Source organism: Microtus ochrogaster, chromosome 1 (assembly GCF_000317375.1).
Source record: "Microtus ochrogaster isolate Prairie Vole_2 chromosome 1, MicOch1.0, whole genome shotgun sequence".
NCBI lineage: Eukaryota > Metazoa > Chordata > Mammalia > Rodentia > Cricetidae > Microtus > Microtus ochrogaster.
This window is the reverse complement of record NC_022009.1, coordinates 42,757,249-42,775,692: the sequence shown is the minus strand read 5'-3', so window position 1 is coordinate 42,775,692 and position 18,444 is coordinate 42,757,249.

Genomic DNA, 18,444 nt, shown 5'->3' with positions numbered 1-18,444 from the left:
AAGGGGTATGGGGAGGGAAGTCTGTCTTGGTCCTGAGAATGACAGATTTCTGCTGTGAAATACAGCTAAGGTCTGTATTTACCCATGATGCAATAGTGTCTCTGGCACAGGGTTAGGTATTTATAAATCAGCTAAAAACAAAGGTCTCAATACAACCCCATCTCCCAAGAGTTGTGAACCCCGGTGTTCTCACATACTACACACCTCCCATGACCAAGTAACTAAAGGGACAAACAACGGACCACATTGGAATCCAGATTCCACCTCCAGCACATAGGCCAGAATCAGTTTGTGATCAGGCCACAGGGATGCCCTGACATTTCTGATTCCATGCAAGTCATGTGCTCCATGCAAGATGAGTGATGAGGTAATTTATAGTTTTGTCATGCATATTGTTAAATGTCATAGGTGTCATGGAGCATGAGGGCTGAGAAGACAGGAAACCATGATTTGCATCATGGAAAAGAGGACAGTATATGGACAATGAGCCTCAAGTTTCAATGAGGAAGAAAGCCCAGCATCCATATTTACTCAGTAGAATGCCTGTGTATGATACCCATCCTGTATTGTGTATATGTATATCTTGGATATGTACCATGAAGGGTGTCTCCCACCGTGGACCGATGATTTTGCATGTTTAATTCAATTCATGCATATGAGATCATGGAATACACACTCTATCAACTCCATTATCTGATCTTTGGATTTGTTTTCTTCCCCGTTCATGGCTTAAAGCCCATGCTGAGCCCATTGGTAGGACTCTGGTGGTCCAGGCCCTCTGTCTGCACTTTAGGTCCCTGCTACACGTGGATAGATGCTGTTGAGATGTTGTGTTCATCCAATTTCTTCTTACCACTCACAGTGTAACCTGAAGAGCTCTGAATGAATTCTGCAGACTGAGTCTTGATCTTCAAGGACAGCGACCATCTCAGAGGGGTCAGCCTGGAGAGCCACACAGTAAGGCAGTGTGGTTGGATGTGCCAGCAGACTAGGGTACTCTTGGGTTGGGACCAATAAATTTCTAAGCAGTTTCTGCACTGTGTTTGGGTATCCTCCACCACTTCCTGTGAGGGGCATTTATGGAGACCTCTGTGCAGCCATGTGATCTGTGGCCTGTTGGCCTCCCACATTCTCTTCGCTTCTCATTCTCTTCTGTGTAGGACTTGAGGGTCGTCATCTGTGATTTGTTCTTTACACTTGATTGTAGAATTCACTCTCGTTGCCTTGGACTCTTATAATTTTGTAAGAATACATATCTTTTCCTAACCCAACCACTCCCCAGCTGTCTTGGGGTGACCGTGTTGCCACCTGCAGGCTGTGGGACTCCAGCTCTTTCTTCAGTCCACCTGGATGGCAGGTGGGAAAGACAGAGGAAAGATGACATGGATAAGGCAAATGTGGACATCCACTAACGGGCCCTTTGTTCTCTTCGGCCCATCTGTTTAGTTCTAGAAGAATGCCTCCTATGCCATCGGAAGGGGTTGTAGAATTTGACAAAATGGAAGAACGGGCATGAAGCTAGAGTGGGCTTACCTGAAGCCGAAACAAAAGACAGGTTCATGAGCAGTTGCTCAGCAAAGTTCTGAGGTTGACAACTCGCTAACAGCGTGAAAACAAATTAAGCCAAAGAAACAGCTCCCTTGAGAGACTTCATTACTTTCCCCATCTAGGTGTGGATGCCATTAAGGCAAATTATTGCCTCTCAAATATTTTTAGCTTGATGCCCATTTCTGTCTGCATTTGCCTCCGAGGTGTGTGTTTTCAGCTAAGTAATAGGACACACAAATTAAATGCAATTTCAAATTTAAACCTGTACAAGTGTCACTCGCCGAGTCCCCCCCATAGTCCCAGGGGGGTGCCCACAGCACTGTTGGAAACTATATTACTGTATTTGGTTCCTATTATTTAGTCCAAGAGATTCTTATTAAAATAAAAGTCGGCAATAAGGTTAATATTTTATACTCAGTGCAACTCCGACATGCGTTTGGGTCCTAGCAGGTGGATTTATTTTCTATGTCCTTTCCTCACGTGTGTGCTTTTTAAATTTTATGATGCCTGTGTTGACATACCCATAACACCATCCACCTAGGACACTTAGAAGTAGCAGTTCTGCAGTCAGTTTCTATAGAAAGGTAGCAGTTACTATAATTTTTAAAATTTTGAGATGGGTGAGGACAAAGGTTGATGAACTCAGGAATCCAGAATTCTGGCTGGATGCTGAGGCATAAACCTAGTGTTATAGGGTGATTCATTAGTTTTCAGTTTTTAATAGGTCTTAATTGGTATGTGTATGTGTGTGTATGGCGTGCATGGATGTGTGTGTGTGAATGTATGTTGTGTGTGTTTTATGTGTGTGTGTTCTGTCTGTGTATGTATGTGTGCATGGTGTGTGGTGTGTGTATGTGTGTCTGTCTGTATGTGTCTCTGTGTGTGTGTTCTCTGAGTGTCTGTGTGTGTGTATACTCAGATGTGGACATGTGTACATGAATGTGTGTTGTGTGTATGTTGTATGTGTGTTTGTCTGTCTGTCTGTCTGTCTGTCTGTCTGTCTCTCTCTCTCTCTCTCTCTCTGTGTGTGTATTTAGTGGATGCCAGAGGCTGACATTGGGTATCTTTTTCAATCGTTCTTCCCCTTATATAATGACACAGAGTTTAAATGAACTCTGAGCTCACAGATTCTGTGAGCCTTACTGGCCAGCTGGTTTCAGCTCATTCATGACATTAATGCACATGCTTCTGTACGTCCGCACTCTAGCCTTTATGCCTGCATAAGCTTTATATGTTGAATCATGTCAGGGTTGGCGACTGGCTTTTGTTGGGCTGTTTGTCCACAGACCATTGATTTTGCACTGTCTTCAATTGCCTTTAGTCTTGGCTATCTGAAAGCCAGAATGGGCCTCCCACTCCATGTATCACTCAGGTTTTACACCATCACCTACTGCAGACAAGAGAGAGACCAAACTGGCTGGATTAGTGGACCACAAATGCCTGTGTAGGAGGATGGCCTGTGCCTCCTGGTTTCCTGGAAGACAGTCAGCTGCTGGTTGGTGGGGGTGGAGGTAGGGGTGGAGGTGGGGGTCCAGTGTTATCATCTTGGTTCAGAATGTTCATGCTCTACTGGACCCTTGCTTTTTTCCGCCAAAGCATGTTTGACTTTTTCCATCGTCATGTAATAGCCCATCCCAAAGGCCCTCACTCTTCTGGCATTATCTGTGCCTACTGCTGGGGACACACTTCCGTTCTACTGCTGCTGAATTGATTAGCTGCTAAGGACATTCAATTTTAAGGATCCCTCCCTTCACCAAACAAATGTGACAAGAACATTTGAAGCTTTACAAGGTAAGCTCTCAACCTGCCGTCACAGTATGTAGGTTTAGGCACACCATTTAACCTCCTCAGTCTCTTTACTACCTGGAAGATGATGGGACCAGATTAAATGTCAGGACTTGTCTCTTTCACATTTCTGAAATGTCTATTTTTGATTTTCCAAGAAGTGGCGTCTGTATCATCAGTGCAAATGAAATTAAAATAACAATCTCCCTGGAGTTCCCACCTGAAGTCTGTGATTGTGAAATTTAATATTTATGTGCTTATATAATGTGCTTACGTACAATAGTATTCAATGCTGGGTAGAGAACTCTGAGGTCATAAGGTGATTTCCTCAAAATAATTGTTCTGCAATGGGAAACAACACATCAAATTTGCCGAAGGGGAAACAGGTCCTTCTTAAACAGAGGTCTCAAAAAAATGTTCAGAGCAATGTCAGAAAGCAATTGGGCTCCATGATTACCAAGGAATGAATAGAAGAGGAATGACATACCGGGGAAAATACTCAAGCTAACACCATGAGGCCATCCCTGTGGGGAACCTCTCTGGGCTGTGAGTGTCTGTGCCATCTGGCTCAACCCAGGCCAAGAAAACCAGAAGCAAAAGTACAGAGAAGTTCCAGACTGCCACTGGTGACTTGGGTTGTGAGGGTGTGTGTGTGTGTGTGTATGCATGCACACTTTTCAAACGTGTTCCTGTGTGCACGATTGCCTCATAGTTTCAAAGATGTGGGAGCTGTCGTTAGAGTTCTGTTTGCTCATTTTACATTAGCATCGTTGTCATTTCCATGTTGCAACCATTTCAATAATTATCATTTATACTCTAACAGAATTTAATTATTCTGTTCTCTGTGATTGACTGCTATGGGTTCCCCCTTTCCCTTTGTTTTATTACAAATAACCCTTCAATAAAAATCTGTGTGAACTTACCTTGTATTTGTTTTCAGGTTATTTCCTTGGGGTAAATCTCTTCAAATAGGAAAATGTTGGAGTCGCGTTTTCTCTTTAGCGTCCTGTCAATTGTAGGCAGTATTGATTAACTCTTTTCCGGCGGTGACAGAGAAGATGGTCTCAAGCCTCCTGACCCTCTCTGGGCTTCATAATTTTGTTAGATGTGTTGCTCTCCATCAAGGTCTATGAAAAGAGCGTGCCACTCTGCCACCATGATTCCCTAGGCTGTTTGCGGAGCCATTTCTTTGGACACAACCCCTGACCAGCTTTAATCCCTCAGCTTCTTGCCTGAGTGGAATTTGAATTCTTTCATCTCCTTATCCGAGTCCATCGTTGACTTATTCAAGAAATATACAGGTTAAAAATGAAAAAAAACTCTAAATCTCTTTCACTTTAAAGATAACTGTTTCTGTGCCATGATTATAGCTAACTGGGATGAATAGAAATTGGTATCAGATTAGATTAACAAATATCAACCAGGGAAACAAAGAATACGAGGTTGTTACCACAGTTGAGACCTGGGATGTTAGGAAAGAGTATATTCACCCTTCTGTCTTGGCTACATCCCTGCTCTGACCATGTAAGCTGGGCCCTAGAGTAACAGGGCAGATTGTGGGACCTGCTAGGCAAGGTGGCAATAGAGTTCAGGAGCAATGGCATATGCACGGGTCTTCAGTGCTCCACCTGCTAAACAGTGAAGGGTAAGGAGAATGGATTTGCATTCCTCAATTCTGTAAATATGTTATCAGGCTGATAAATGCTTCTAAACACCCAGTCTTATTAGCCCAGGCACCCAGCACTAACCCAGACACTCAGGGCAGGGTCAAGGGTGTCAGGTACCATCATTTCCTACTGAAGACTGATAGGTGGAAAGGAGGTAAGGACAGATATCCATCTCCCCCATGGGAAAAAGCCCTCCTCCAATGATCCTGAACCTCTGCTAAGGCAAGGGCTGGTTTGGCCCCATCAACTCTTTCTTCTTAGATCTAGGATTTCTCAGAGGCCCAACCATTTCTCTTCATCGTTGGGAAGAGAAAACATTGTAGAGAGCCTAGCATATACTGAATGGCAAAAAAAGTTTTTGTTTGTTTGTTTACACTAAGGAATGAGTAAGGAAATCCATGAAACTCAGCTAGTTACCAGCATTCCGAGGCATCTTCGTTATCATCTGTCAGAGGCTCCAAAGTGCAAATTGGTTGAGACTGTCCATGGGTTCTGAGCCCCTAAAATCCTCACTGATAATCACTGGAATGCCACAGGTCCGTTCTCAGCCCTCTGGGGGCACGCAGCTGCTGTAAAATTTCCATATGTGAGCATGCACAGCTGTAAAGGGGCACAGCTACAGAGATATTGTCTGTGATCTTATGGGTGCAGAGCCTCGTCCTTCTGTTGCACTGCCGATCGCTGCTTTAAGTGATGTCCTTGAAACGGAGGCACAATCAAGGGGCTTGATAAAGTCAAACGCTCCACTGATCTAAACAAAAGGCAGTTTGAAGATGTCTGTTCAGCATCCAGGGCGGGGGAGGATGCTGTGGAAAGACATGCCACATCCCTGCTCCCTGCTTCCTTGGCTGAGGGAGTCGGCACATGAGAGTTGGGAAGGAACATACTATTTCTTGATGATTTTTTTTTCTCAGGGACCAGGATCAGAAAGAATCCACCCAAAGGGTGGTTGGAGGGAAGAAAAATAACAAGGCTCATTGGTGTCTGGGGACTACCACATGGCTTTCAGACGCTCTAATCACCAGAGCATGGCTTGGCTGTCTTAGTAATTTACATAATACCTTCCTGACACCTTCGCTTTAGTTGTCCATCGTCACTGCAATGGCGGGCTCTTTTCTGGTGAGCTGAATCTTCCCATCCTTCATGTTCTCCCTTTCCTCCTCCTCCTCTTCTGTGGGCTTACCTCTCTCCTGCTTGTGGGTCTGGGGGTTTCATATGTGGAACAGGGATGAAGTGGATTTCAACATCATCTCTGTTCTTCTTGGCCAATTCCCATGCTCCTGTCAAATGATGAAGTATTAGGTCAATGGGGGTGTGAATGGAACCAAAGAGGAGAGTTTCCTTTGTGTATAATAAATAGAATCCTTGGGGTCAGGGAAGGGGGCTGCCGTGATAGGTTCTTATAGGAGCACTCTGGAGAAGTGAGGTTTTCTGTTTATCCAATTTTTTTTTGTTTTTTTTTTCGAGACAGGGTTTCTCTGTAGCATTGGTGCCTGTCAGAGAACTAGCTCTTGTAGACCAGGCTGGCCTCAAACTCCCAGAGATCTACCTGCCTCTGCCTCCCGAATGCTGGGATTAAAGGCATGCGCCACCACCGCCCGGCTTGTTTATTTATTCTTATGAACATAAATCACTTCATATTTTGTGTTGAATGTAAATTTGAAAATAGAAGGAAAACTGGATGATCAGTATTCAATTCACTGTTTCATATAATCCATAAATAAATAAATAAATAAATAAATGCTAGAGACACAAGAGCCCAAGAAAGGAACCAAATCAGAGTGCCAAGAACTTTCTAAGAATGTTTAAGTTGACTGTGTCTGCTATGATTAGGAAAATAGAAAAAAAAATAGGTGAGGAAACTTGGGAAACAATAGTTTGATCTCCTCAGTACCATTTAGAGGTAAACACCTCTAGGAGATGGCTAGGAAATTTTTATGAAAACACCCAGGAAACATGTTGCACAGCAGATATACTTTAAGGTTTTATTAATATATTATGAGCATCATTATTAAATTTCTGACAAAGAGTTAAGAAAGTCAAGGTCACTAGGGAGAAAATGTTAGGAAATTGTATTTTGATATATATCTGGGTTTTAAAGACGAAAATTATTTAATTGAATTGGCTCTGATGGCTTTCTACAAACTCCATTCTTTTTCTTTTAAATTCCTATGTTATCATCCTCCTATTGCTTCTCGCTTTTATTATATAGCAGACCACACAGATAAATGGGGAAAACTGATAAATAGTACATGCTTTTAACAAATGCTGCACAAAGGTCCAATATCTTACTTCTGTTGGTAGAGCTTTTGAACAAAGAGGATCTTAGGCTTCTGGCCCTCACCAAGGCAAACAGAGCTGAAGTTTTCAAATGAAGAGCAGTCAAGAATTTTGTCTATATTGGAATGGTGAGCTTTTGAATATTCACCACTTAGCTCTTCACTCAAATGGTTTCGGAACTTTCTGGAATCCTTCTTGCCTGATAATGGAGGCCATTAAAGTAGTCTCCAATGCCTTTTTCTTTTTTAATGAGAAAAAGCACATCATTAACAAAGGACTTGCTCTGTGGAACACGCTTGCCAGGCATTTTTAGACATCCTTAGAACATCTGAATCCTCATGTGTACGAGTTTGCGTTTCACAGGTACCCTGTGCTGCGAATTTCATTTACATGATCACACATATCCTCACCCAAGGTACCGATGGGGGAAAGATATACACTTTCCTTTATACAGACAAGCAAAAGAAAGCTCACAAAGAATGCAGTGGCTTGCTCAAGTTGATGGGGAAGACATATCAAGCATCATAAGCAGGCAAAGTTATATGTGTCAAGACAATGGCTGTTTATAGGACAACTTCCAATTTTATTTTTGGAGTCTTGCTTTGAAGGAATTACTGATCTAAAGAAAATATGGACCCACAAGAGTATCCTAGACAAATTCATTTATAACCATGCTTGAGCTAGCCTGATAACTTCTTTAAGTCAAGGCATTCAGTTGGTTTTGTTCATGTCTTCAAGGTCTTAGAGGAGGTTGAAATGGTGCCAATAATGCTTCACAGATTTATGCTCAAGTGTACCAAAAGTTGGGAGATTTCCACTTATGGTTGGGCTATTTAGAGGAGGGATGCAGGTATATTTCTTGCAGTGAGTTGGATGCAGGTATATTTCTTGCAGTGAGTATCAGCAGGTGGTACCCAGTCCATTAGCCCTAGCAACCCAATAGCACCTGTTAGATATCTATGTGTATCTCTCCCAACAATATTTGTCCTCAGGGTTAGGGACATCATTTAGGGGTTGATTATTACTCGTATAGGGTTGGGGGTAGGGGTGGAAATTATGTAGGCCCAGAGATCTCCTTGAGAAAAAAAAGAGGGGAAATTGAATGGGATAATAGGTAGATTAGTGTGAGCTTACTCACAATAATAATAATAATAATAATAATAATAGTGAATAATAGAGTGAATACTTGTGAGCTATTATTTATGGACAATTTACATTGATGTAGATTCTTGTATATTGATACAAGTTCAAATTATATTTGTTATATTGAATATGCTCCTATTTCTGTTAACAATAATTGTATACCTATGCAAGGTTATTTTGTCAGATTGTATGCATGCATGTTTCTATCTCTGTTTTATACATTTTGTATATTGATACAATTTTTAGGATATATTTATCATATTACATTATATATTTATACCTCTGATCAAGATACTTATACATTGTTTACATTTGAGGTCATTGTCCTCATTCACTTCAGTTGTTTAAGGATTGTTTAATTTTTTTGATATGAAGTCTTAGTCTTTAAGTTATATAGGTATTAAATATTATAGGTCAATATTCATTCATGTTTGTCATACTTACAGTCAGACTAATTAGATTCTATAGGTACATAGAGATTGTATTCTGAATAGATAGGTAATCTTCAACCACTTCAAAGATCTGTAGAATTTGGCATTTAAATAACTTAGGTTTCTGTTGACATGAGACATAATTGCTCCTGGTAGCACTGATGTATTCCCAAGAGAATGTTGAGCACTGAAGACACTCCACTTGGAAATTGTTTTCTTCTTGGCAAAACTGGTCTTGGGCAAGGAACTGCCCATACCTTGACCACTGACAAAACATATGTCTGGACAGGACAAGCAGGATACAAAAAAAGATTGCCAAACCTTGCCAAAGACAGGGTAAGGGTTCTAAAATTTTTCCTGCCTCAGAAAATGGTCTGTCAGTTACTCTAGGCCTTAGCCAAAGTTGGTTGCTTCAACATTGCAAATGAGACTTTGGAAGATTGCCCAGGTAGCCAGTTGTCTCTGTCTACTGTACATTTTGGAAGCTGCTTGACTGCACTTCCTGCCTACTCAAGTAATATCATCTCCCTTTTCAGGCCTTCAGTAGGGTTAAGGATTAGATAGTCGTAGTTACTTTCCTCTTATAATCTAGTCAAGCCATTTCTAATACAAGACTTAGACTCCTTAGGATAAAATGATTATTAAAACATTAAGCATATGCTTCTTGATTAATATTGTTTATGCTGGTTGTAATTCTAATTTTTATACTTGTTATCTGTTCTTATTGTATAAAGCTTTGTATTAGGTTTAGAAACTCTTATTTAGACAAAAGAGAGGAGGTAATGGGAAACCTCCTTCAGCTAAGGGCCTTTAAGAGGCTGCACCAGGTTGGGGCATGACTTTTGTGTACCCAAAAAGTTGCAGTCCTGCCTAGCTCACTCTCTTCTTCCCGCCCTCCACACATTGATGCTGGACCCCATTCCTTTTCTGTGAGTTTTTTCTTTTAATAAAGAAAAACCTTAGTATACTCTATTTGGAGTTAGCTTGGGATTATTTGACTCATGTTCAGCATCACTTCCTGTTCCTCCTCATTCTAGCAACAGAAACAGACCCATCACATTCTGTTTCTCACAACCCCATTTGGCTGTTTCTCCTTCCAAAAAAGGAATAAGAGACTTTGCTGAAACCTGTAGCCTTAGAGTACTGAGACTGAGCACTGGTACCCCTTCCTCTATCAGCAGGCAGAGCCATTTTATGGGCAGGGACTTTGCATTTCCCTGCTGACAGAGAAGTCATAGAGTGATTCTGGGCAGTCATAGCCAAAGCAGCAAGATGCCCGTTTGCCTCCTCTCTCCAGCCCTTAAAGCACGGATTCTAGCACAGAGCCAGACACACAGAACTCAATAACTGTGTGGTAAGAACCTTGCTCAGTAGAAGCAGAGGACGAATCATTGTTTCCATGTGTGACCCACCAGTTCTCACTGCTGACTTCCTGCTCCAGTTCCCTTCAGCAGATAGCTGGATTCAGTTCCCTTTGTCTCACCTTCCCAAAGCACATGGCCTCACATTTCTGCTCCTATACCTAGTGGACGGAGAAGGCATCAAAAGTTTATCACCCAAGAAGAGCAAGCATGAGTCTGGGTGACCCACAGAGCAGACTGAAGCAGACCCTTGAAGCTCCACATAAAATGTCTGTGGGATTCCATCACTGCAACCCTCTGTCTAGGAGTTACACATCACTCCCAAGTCAATATATACTGTCCTGCTAGAGTTCTTGAATCATGCTTTCTTTTTGTTGGTGGTGGGTTCTATTTCTGAGTTGATTTTGCATACATTAATATGTTTTACCTTCAGTTATTCATTCGATAAGGAGTTTGAGCGTCATATGTTCCGTGTGACAGTAGAACCTATTGTTTGGAATAGCTAGCAAAGCCAGTGAGCTGGGGACCATGACCAGGCCTTGTTCATCAAGTCACTGCATCTCTATCAGAATCATCCGCTTGTCAGGTCCTCAGCCGAACCAGCGCATCACACACGAATGACAAGGTATTTCAGTGAACATGAGAGAGGTAAAAGGTGGTTTGGAAATGGCTCTTGTTCTAAAGGGGCACACACTATGCAAGATAGTGCTCTTTCCCTAAACAATAATACACAGGAGACTTAGAAATGTGCCTAAAGTCAACAAAGAGACATGCTCTATGTAACTAATGGTGTCTACGGCTCTTCTTCCCAGGAGCTAATAATTAGGCCCATGGTAGTCAGCATCAAGTCAAACTAATCTCTCCATCCCCTACAGCACCTTCCTTGGGATGTTCCCCAAGTAGGCACAGCCTAAGTGCCAGGAAATGTGACATTTCAGTGGCACTTCTAGTATCTTCCCTGTCAGAGATTCTAGGGCTGAATGTCACAGCAGTGTTGACCCAAGACAGCAACAGGGTGAGAGTCAGAGGAGAGATGCCAGTTAGTGACATCTTACCATGGAGTGAGTACCTGCTAAATGCTGGTTGAACACATCATTTGATCCTGACAGTGACTCAAGCAGGGGGTGGGGGTTCTCATGCCTTTGTTGTATTGGAACAGCTGCTTGAGATGTTTGCAGGATTCTACAACTAGGTACTGGCAGACCCACAATCCTTCCCCCAACAAAAGTTAGTCTGTTTAAGGACCATGTAGTCTGGCCCACTGGCTCCATTCACAGGCATGAACATCTAGATAGATTGTTATGCCAGAAGGTGCATGACTGCTGCTCACAAGGGATTCAAACTTCTGTCATATCCTCATCTGTACACAGCAGGCAGGTTGCACTTTTGAAAGTTCTGGTTTTCTTCTTTTAATTGGCACCTAGCATTTAAACATGCTTATAAGGTCCCTGTGACAATTCAGACTCGTATATAATGCATGCTAAAAGTGTCTTATTTTCCCGATTGACTGACATTAGCTATAGTACTACCAGTTCCTCCGAAGAATTTTCATCATGCTCCAAATATGTTATTTTTTTCCTAATAACTTTAGATCTCAGCATTCAATGTTGCTTTTTTGTTGGTGATGCAAGCATCAGGTTCTATTTACATTTGATAAAAATGAATCATCTCAAACCATGCCAAAACACCAAAAAGAAAAACAGCGTTAAGAAAGCAGAAAGCAGTTGCCCTTCTGTGGCCTGCTCCTTCTCTTCCCATGAGCTTATGCCTGGAGAACAACTTTCAAACTCACCGTTGGCAAATGCAGAAAAATTTGAAGCCCTGAGACATTCACCGTGGCTTTTTTGTTGTTGTTGTTACCTGGCATGTTATGGAAGTTACTTTATTAGGATGGGAGTTTATGTTGTAAATTGAATTAAGGCACAAATATATACAGTTCCTTCTGTCTTTTAGCATGGCCCCACTCTTCCTTTCTCTTGTGATAAAGAAAACTATTAGCTCCTGTCAGAACTGCAAGGAGGGAGATCATTTTTATTGAAATAAGAAGGAAATGATGGTGTCAGGCAAGGAGTCCGAGAGATAAAATATTACATCTAATAAACACGCTACATATGGGATTCGACAAGGGGTCCTTGAATTACGGAACAACAGCAGCTTCAGAAAAACAATAACATTAATATTGAAAAATAATGACTCGGGCTTTCATCCTGAAGAAACCTGCATTTTAATAACAGGAGGGAAGTCAAGAGAAAGGAGAAAAGAGCTTCACAGAACTCAGTCCACTGGAGGAATTGACAGTGGTGGATCGCAGTGCCCAAGACAATGAAGGATTCCAAATAAAATCCTATATTGAGAAGTGGGAGGCATTAAATACACTGAAGAAAATTAAGCACAGACAAGAGGAGTCTAAGATGGGCAAAAAAAGAATTCAAAAGAACATATGGAAAATGACTCTGGCACAGATGCGAGCTGTGTTTATCAGTTTTCCATCCCTGCAACACAATTCCCAAGTAGAGGTAATTTAAAGGAGAAAGGACTTACTTTGGCTCACGGGTTTATAGGTTCTTGTACTTGGACTGGGGTGGGGCAGGAATGTGAGGAGCAATAGGATGGCTCAGCTGATGGGCAGGCAGATGCAGAGGGAGGGAAGGAAGAAGCAGCCAAAGGCAGGACAAGCCTTCCAGAGGCACACCCTTCAGCAATGGTGATGTTCTGACTTCAACCAGCTCACATGTACTGACAGCCACCAAGCTATGAAGTCAGCAATCAATTACTCTGTTGAAAATGTTTTGGGTACTTCAAGACCCAGTGGCCTCTCTGGATGGACCAGCTGGTGAGCAAGCCTTCAACACATGGGGATAGTACTTCATATCCAAGCCAGACATGGTAGATGGGTGGCGGGGAGTGACAATGGATGGGGGAGCTGTTAGCATATGACTGTATTTTCATATACACATAAATTCCTGCAGACAATTTCCTCTCTCTTTTTGCTCCTTGAGGACATTAGGTAATGTGTGAAGACTCATCATGAGGGTGTAAGAGTAACCACTGGCATTTGCCTGCCTACAGCCTCCAGGATTATCTCCTGGCAATGCCCAGAGATGTCTCTGAAGGCCTGAGTTATCACAATTGAGAGCCGAAGGTTTCTCATATTCTCTCTTTCTCCCAATAAGAGAGTCCACCTTGCCTGTCTGATTCCACATTCAGGCTCCCCTGGAGCACACCAGGCCTCCAAACAGACTTTGTGTTAGCCGGGGTCTGATTCTTCATGGGGTCGACAAATACTTTTCTAAAAGAAACTTCACATTATTTCCATGACATCAACAATGATAAGAGTCCATGAGGCGTCACAACAGGTATGAGATCCAAGTTCATCGTATCTCACATAAGGTCTTTGATGCAGCAAAGACACCCCAGATGAAGGCATCCCACCCAAACTAAGAAAAGAGACATTTGGGGAGAGGTTTTCAAGTCAGGAAGCTTTGTAACAGAATGGGTGGTGGGAGCCGAAGGTAGTGCTGCCTTACTGGAGGAAGCAGGCTACTGTGGGTATCCCCTTTAGATCCCATTCAAAACTGTCTTGCCTCAAAGTCTGTTAAGTTGTAGGCTAGCCCAGGGCACATATACTACTGACAACTGGTAATCAATTTAGTCGCTTTTTTTTTGTCTGTACCAAAATGCCTGGCAAAGGCTGCTTCAAGGAGATGCTAGTTTATCTCACAGGAAGAACAACCCACCCTGGTGGGGAAGCCATGACTGCCGGGATAAGAAGCAGTTGGTTCCATGGCATCGCAGTCAGGAAGCAGGGAGGTGAACGCTGGTGCTCAGCTCACTTTCTTCTTTTTATTCATTCTGAGACTCCAGCCGAGGGAATGGTGCCACCCACAGTCGGCATGGGTTTTTCTTACCTCAGTGAACTTAATTTAGAAACTCCTGCATATGTCCAAAGGTTTGGCTTCTAGGTGGTTCTCCGCACCTATGAAGTTGACAGACTTAACTACCACAGTAATTTCCTTCCTCGTGTATTGTGGATGAGGAGCGGCCTTTATGGCTCCCCCCACTACCTGCTAGTACCACTTCTTTCCCCCAACCCATTACACTTGTCCTAACAACCAGCCCTATATTTAGACACCGCAACCTGTCTCCTGGGGATAAAACTGGTCACCATGGAATAGCAGAGAACCCTAGGGCTTTGCGTTCAGTCCTAAAATACTGCAGACTCCACTAAGACTGCAAACTGTTGGCTGGTAGCTATTAAATTAGTCAGAATGAAAAAAGACCCATTCCACCCCGTCTCCCCTCCCTGCCACTGGAGCGCAGCTGCTATATCTGCAGCACGAGTGACCTTGGCGTTTCTTACCATTGATCACTCGTTTCCAAGAAAACGTAGCTGGGGAAATCCCACACATGAGAGACTGAGGCCTCTGTACCCCCTTGGGTTACAATTTCCTGCCTGTCTCCTGGGCTTTAGTTCCCACAAGATGAATATCGTTTGCCCTTGACAGGACTACTGAGAAACTCCCCATTTGCTCAACACCTGCTGCCTGCATGGGGAGAGACTTGTTTAGTTTGAACAGAATTCTGTGGTGTGGGTACGCATACCCACAGCTCACCCAGGGCGAGCAAAAGTGGATTCTGATGATAAGAAAATTTGGCTTCCACTTGTACCGTGCCAGAGAATGTGGAGCCAATGGCATCGAAGGTCAGCATCTATCGTCCACTCCATTTGATCTTCAACCTCTTGGTACTCATCATTTGTGTTCAATTTGTGCACATGTATTTGCCCCCCTCTCTCTAATTACAAGCTAAAATAAGGCTAGCAAGATGGTTCAACAGATAAAGATATGTGCTGCCCAGGCTGATGGCCTGAGTTTTATCCCTAGAATGCAAAAGAAGGTTGAAGAACAAGAGAAGCTACTCCATCAAGTAATCCTCTGACCTTCACACCCGTTCTATGATATGTGTGTAAGCCTCCCTTCATAATAATAAATGCATTTTTACAATTAATACACACACATAAATATGTAATGATAATACTCAAAAAAAGAGGCTATAAGCTTGAGAGTAGAGGATCATGGGAGTGGTTGTGGAGGGCAATTGGAAAGTGCTTCCTTGAAGAGTAGAAAGGGAGGACAAAGTAAGGTAATCCTGTTTCAATTAAACAGGAAAACTTTATAAAACCTAAAGAATAAACTAAAAGTTGATCCTTGTCAAGGTCAAATGATGAGTTAACGGGGAATTTCAAGTTTTCCCTTTCCTTTTTGTTTTTAGGGATGGCGAGTGCATTGTTAATTCTCACTCTCAGCTGCCTGGATTTGGAGTCACTCTGGAGACACACCTCTGAGCATGCCGGTGAGGGTATTTCCAGAGAGGGCTGTCTGAGGAGGCAAGATGCACTCTGATGTGGGAAACTCCACCCTATGGGATGAGGTCCTTGGCTAAATTAGAAGGAGTGAGTGGGACAAACTGAGCAGCGTCACGCATCTCTCTGTTACCTGACTGTAGGCTCAATGTGACCAGCCGCCTCATGTTCCTACTGCTGTGCTTTCCAACCGGAAGCTGATATCCCTTCAGAAGCAATGAGCCCCAACAAACCCTTTCTTCCATAACTCGCTTTTGTCAGGCACTTTGTCATGGATGAGGAAAGTAACTCATATATCATAATAAAGGGTTTTCTAAAACTCTACTTCCCATGCTTCCATAAAGAATAAGCTGTCCATTTTATGATTCATTCCAGTCTATGATCAAACACTATTTTCCAACTGCTTGGCCTTTTTAGTTCAAACTGGTCTGTTTTCTTTCCTCTCACTAAAACAGTCTGAGTCACATGTGGGAGTGCTGAGAAGTGACACCCAGCTTCCTGAAAGCCCTTTGTTAAAGAAGATGGTCTTATTGCTGACCTTGGGCCTCTGTCCTTGGCCTCCCTTGTGGGTAGGGCCAAATCTCAGCAAGCCTAGGGCCCGTGTTCCCTGGTGCTTTGTAGTCCTCACCATCAATGGTTCTAAGATGTCAGAGTGCAGCTACCGAGGCACTCAAGTGTATAAGCAAATACTCTGTGTTGTAGTGATATTTCATTTGTATTTTAATAAATAAAGCTTGCCTGAAGATCAAAGAGTAAAAAAAAGCCCCACTGATCAGCCTTACAGGCCAGGTAGTGGTGCATACCTTTAATCCCAGAACTAGAGAGGAATATAAAATGGGAGGAGACAGCTATCACATACAGTGTCATTCTGAGATTCTTGGAGGCCGGATCGTCATTTCAGACTGAGGTAAAGTTAAGAGCTGACTGTTTTCCTTTTCTAACCCTCCAGAAAATTCCAGTTTCTGTCTCTTGGTTTTTATTAATTGTGCTACACTGTGTCTCACAAAACCCTAGGAGAAATTGTGTAACCAAGTTTCTTGTATCTCACAGACTCTAGAGAAATGATTTAAAGGAAGAAAGATCTATTTGTACTCATGGTTTCTGAAATTTCAGGTCATGGTGGCAGGGCTCCATCCCATTAGATCCCTTTCTTTTGAGCCTGTGGTGAGGGGGATGGCAGAAGTAGAGAGTGTGGTTGAGCAAAGCTGCAGACACCAGGGAAGCTGAGGACCATGTCAGCTCCCAGTGTTTCCCTGGGTGACTGCTCTGGGGCAGTGCAGAGTCACATGATGAACAGAAGGGCTGTGATTGCTTTGATAAAGTTACTCAAAAACATCCCAGCCTTCTGCATTCCTCACTCGGTTTCCACAATGACCACACTATTGTTATTATTACTATCACTATTAGTAGCAGTAGGAGTAGTAACTGTATTTTTGTTTTCTTGTGAATGTGTATGCATACAGAAGTCAGAAGACAACCTGTCTGTTGTTCCTTGGATGTCATCTACCATTTTTCAAACAGTCTTTGAATTTTATACACATGTATAAAGTGTCTTGGTCACATTTATTCCCTGTCCCCAGCAGACTCCCACTGAATCATCCTGCCAGTCCTCCCCACCTTGTTCTTTTGAAACAGGGTCTGCCACTGAACCTGGAGCTTAACACCTCAATGAGATGGCTGATATGGGCTGTATGCCATGAATATATTTTATTACCATTGATTAATAAGCCATTTTGGCCAATGGTGCAACAGAGTAAAGCCAGGTGGGAAATCCAAGCAGAGATATATAGAAAGAGTAGGTGGAGACAAAGAGATGCCATGTAGCTGCCAAAGGAGAAAGACACTGCCAGAACCTTACTGGTAGGTCACAGCCTCATGGTGATGCATTGATTAATAGAAATGGGTTAATTTAAGATGTAAGAGCTAAGTAGGAATACGCCTAAGCAATTGGCCAAATAGTCCTATAATTAATATAGTTTCCATGTGATTATTTGGGTCTGCGCTACTGGGAAATGCAAGAGCAGTCTCTGTTTACAGATGGCTGACCAATGCAACCCTGGGGTGCACCTGTCTCCACCCCCAGATTTGGGGTTACTGGTCAGTACCACCACACTCAGTTTTTTAATGAAGCTGCTGGGGGTCAGTCCTTCTTTGGGTCGTCACACTTTGGCAACAAGAATTTTCCAATGGAGCCACCTCTCCATCCCATGCCACCTAGGGCCTCTGCCAGCAGGTAGGATATTAGCAGATACTACTTCCAGCCTTGATGCTGAACCAGGAGCCCAAGTAAACCTCTGTCTTTATACCTTATCCTGGGGCTAGTTCTGTGCTTTTAGAAACAGAAAAAGGACTTAGACAGAAAGTGCCCAACTTTGTGACAAACTGCCAAGTGAGTTCCCAAAATAATTGTACCATGTCACAGTTCCCTCAACAGTGTCTGAGTGGACTGCTTGTTCCCAACCTTCTATAACATTTGCTACATCCAGTCCTTTAGATTTTAGCCACATGTCTGTGATGGTGGATTTTAAGGTTTTAAAAAGTTATTTTCATCATTTATTGTAGTTGTGTGTGTGTCTATGTTTGTGTGTCTGTGTGAGGGCTTGTGTACATAGAGTGTAAGTGACTGCAGAGGCCGGAAGAGGGAGTCAGATTCCCCTGGAGCAGTAGTCCCAAGCAGTTGTGCACAACCTGATGTGGGTGCTGGGAACTGAGCTCAGGTTCTCTACAGGAGCAGGACTTGCTCTTGTTGACTGCTGAGTCATCTCCCCAGCCCCAAGGATGTATTTTTTTTTATAGCTGAATTTAAGCAATGTGCTTATGTTCACTTTGTGTTTGGATGTGTGGGTATTTCATTTTCATTATATTTG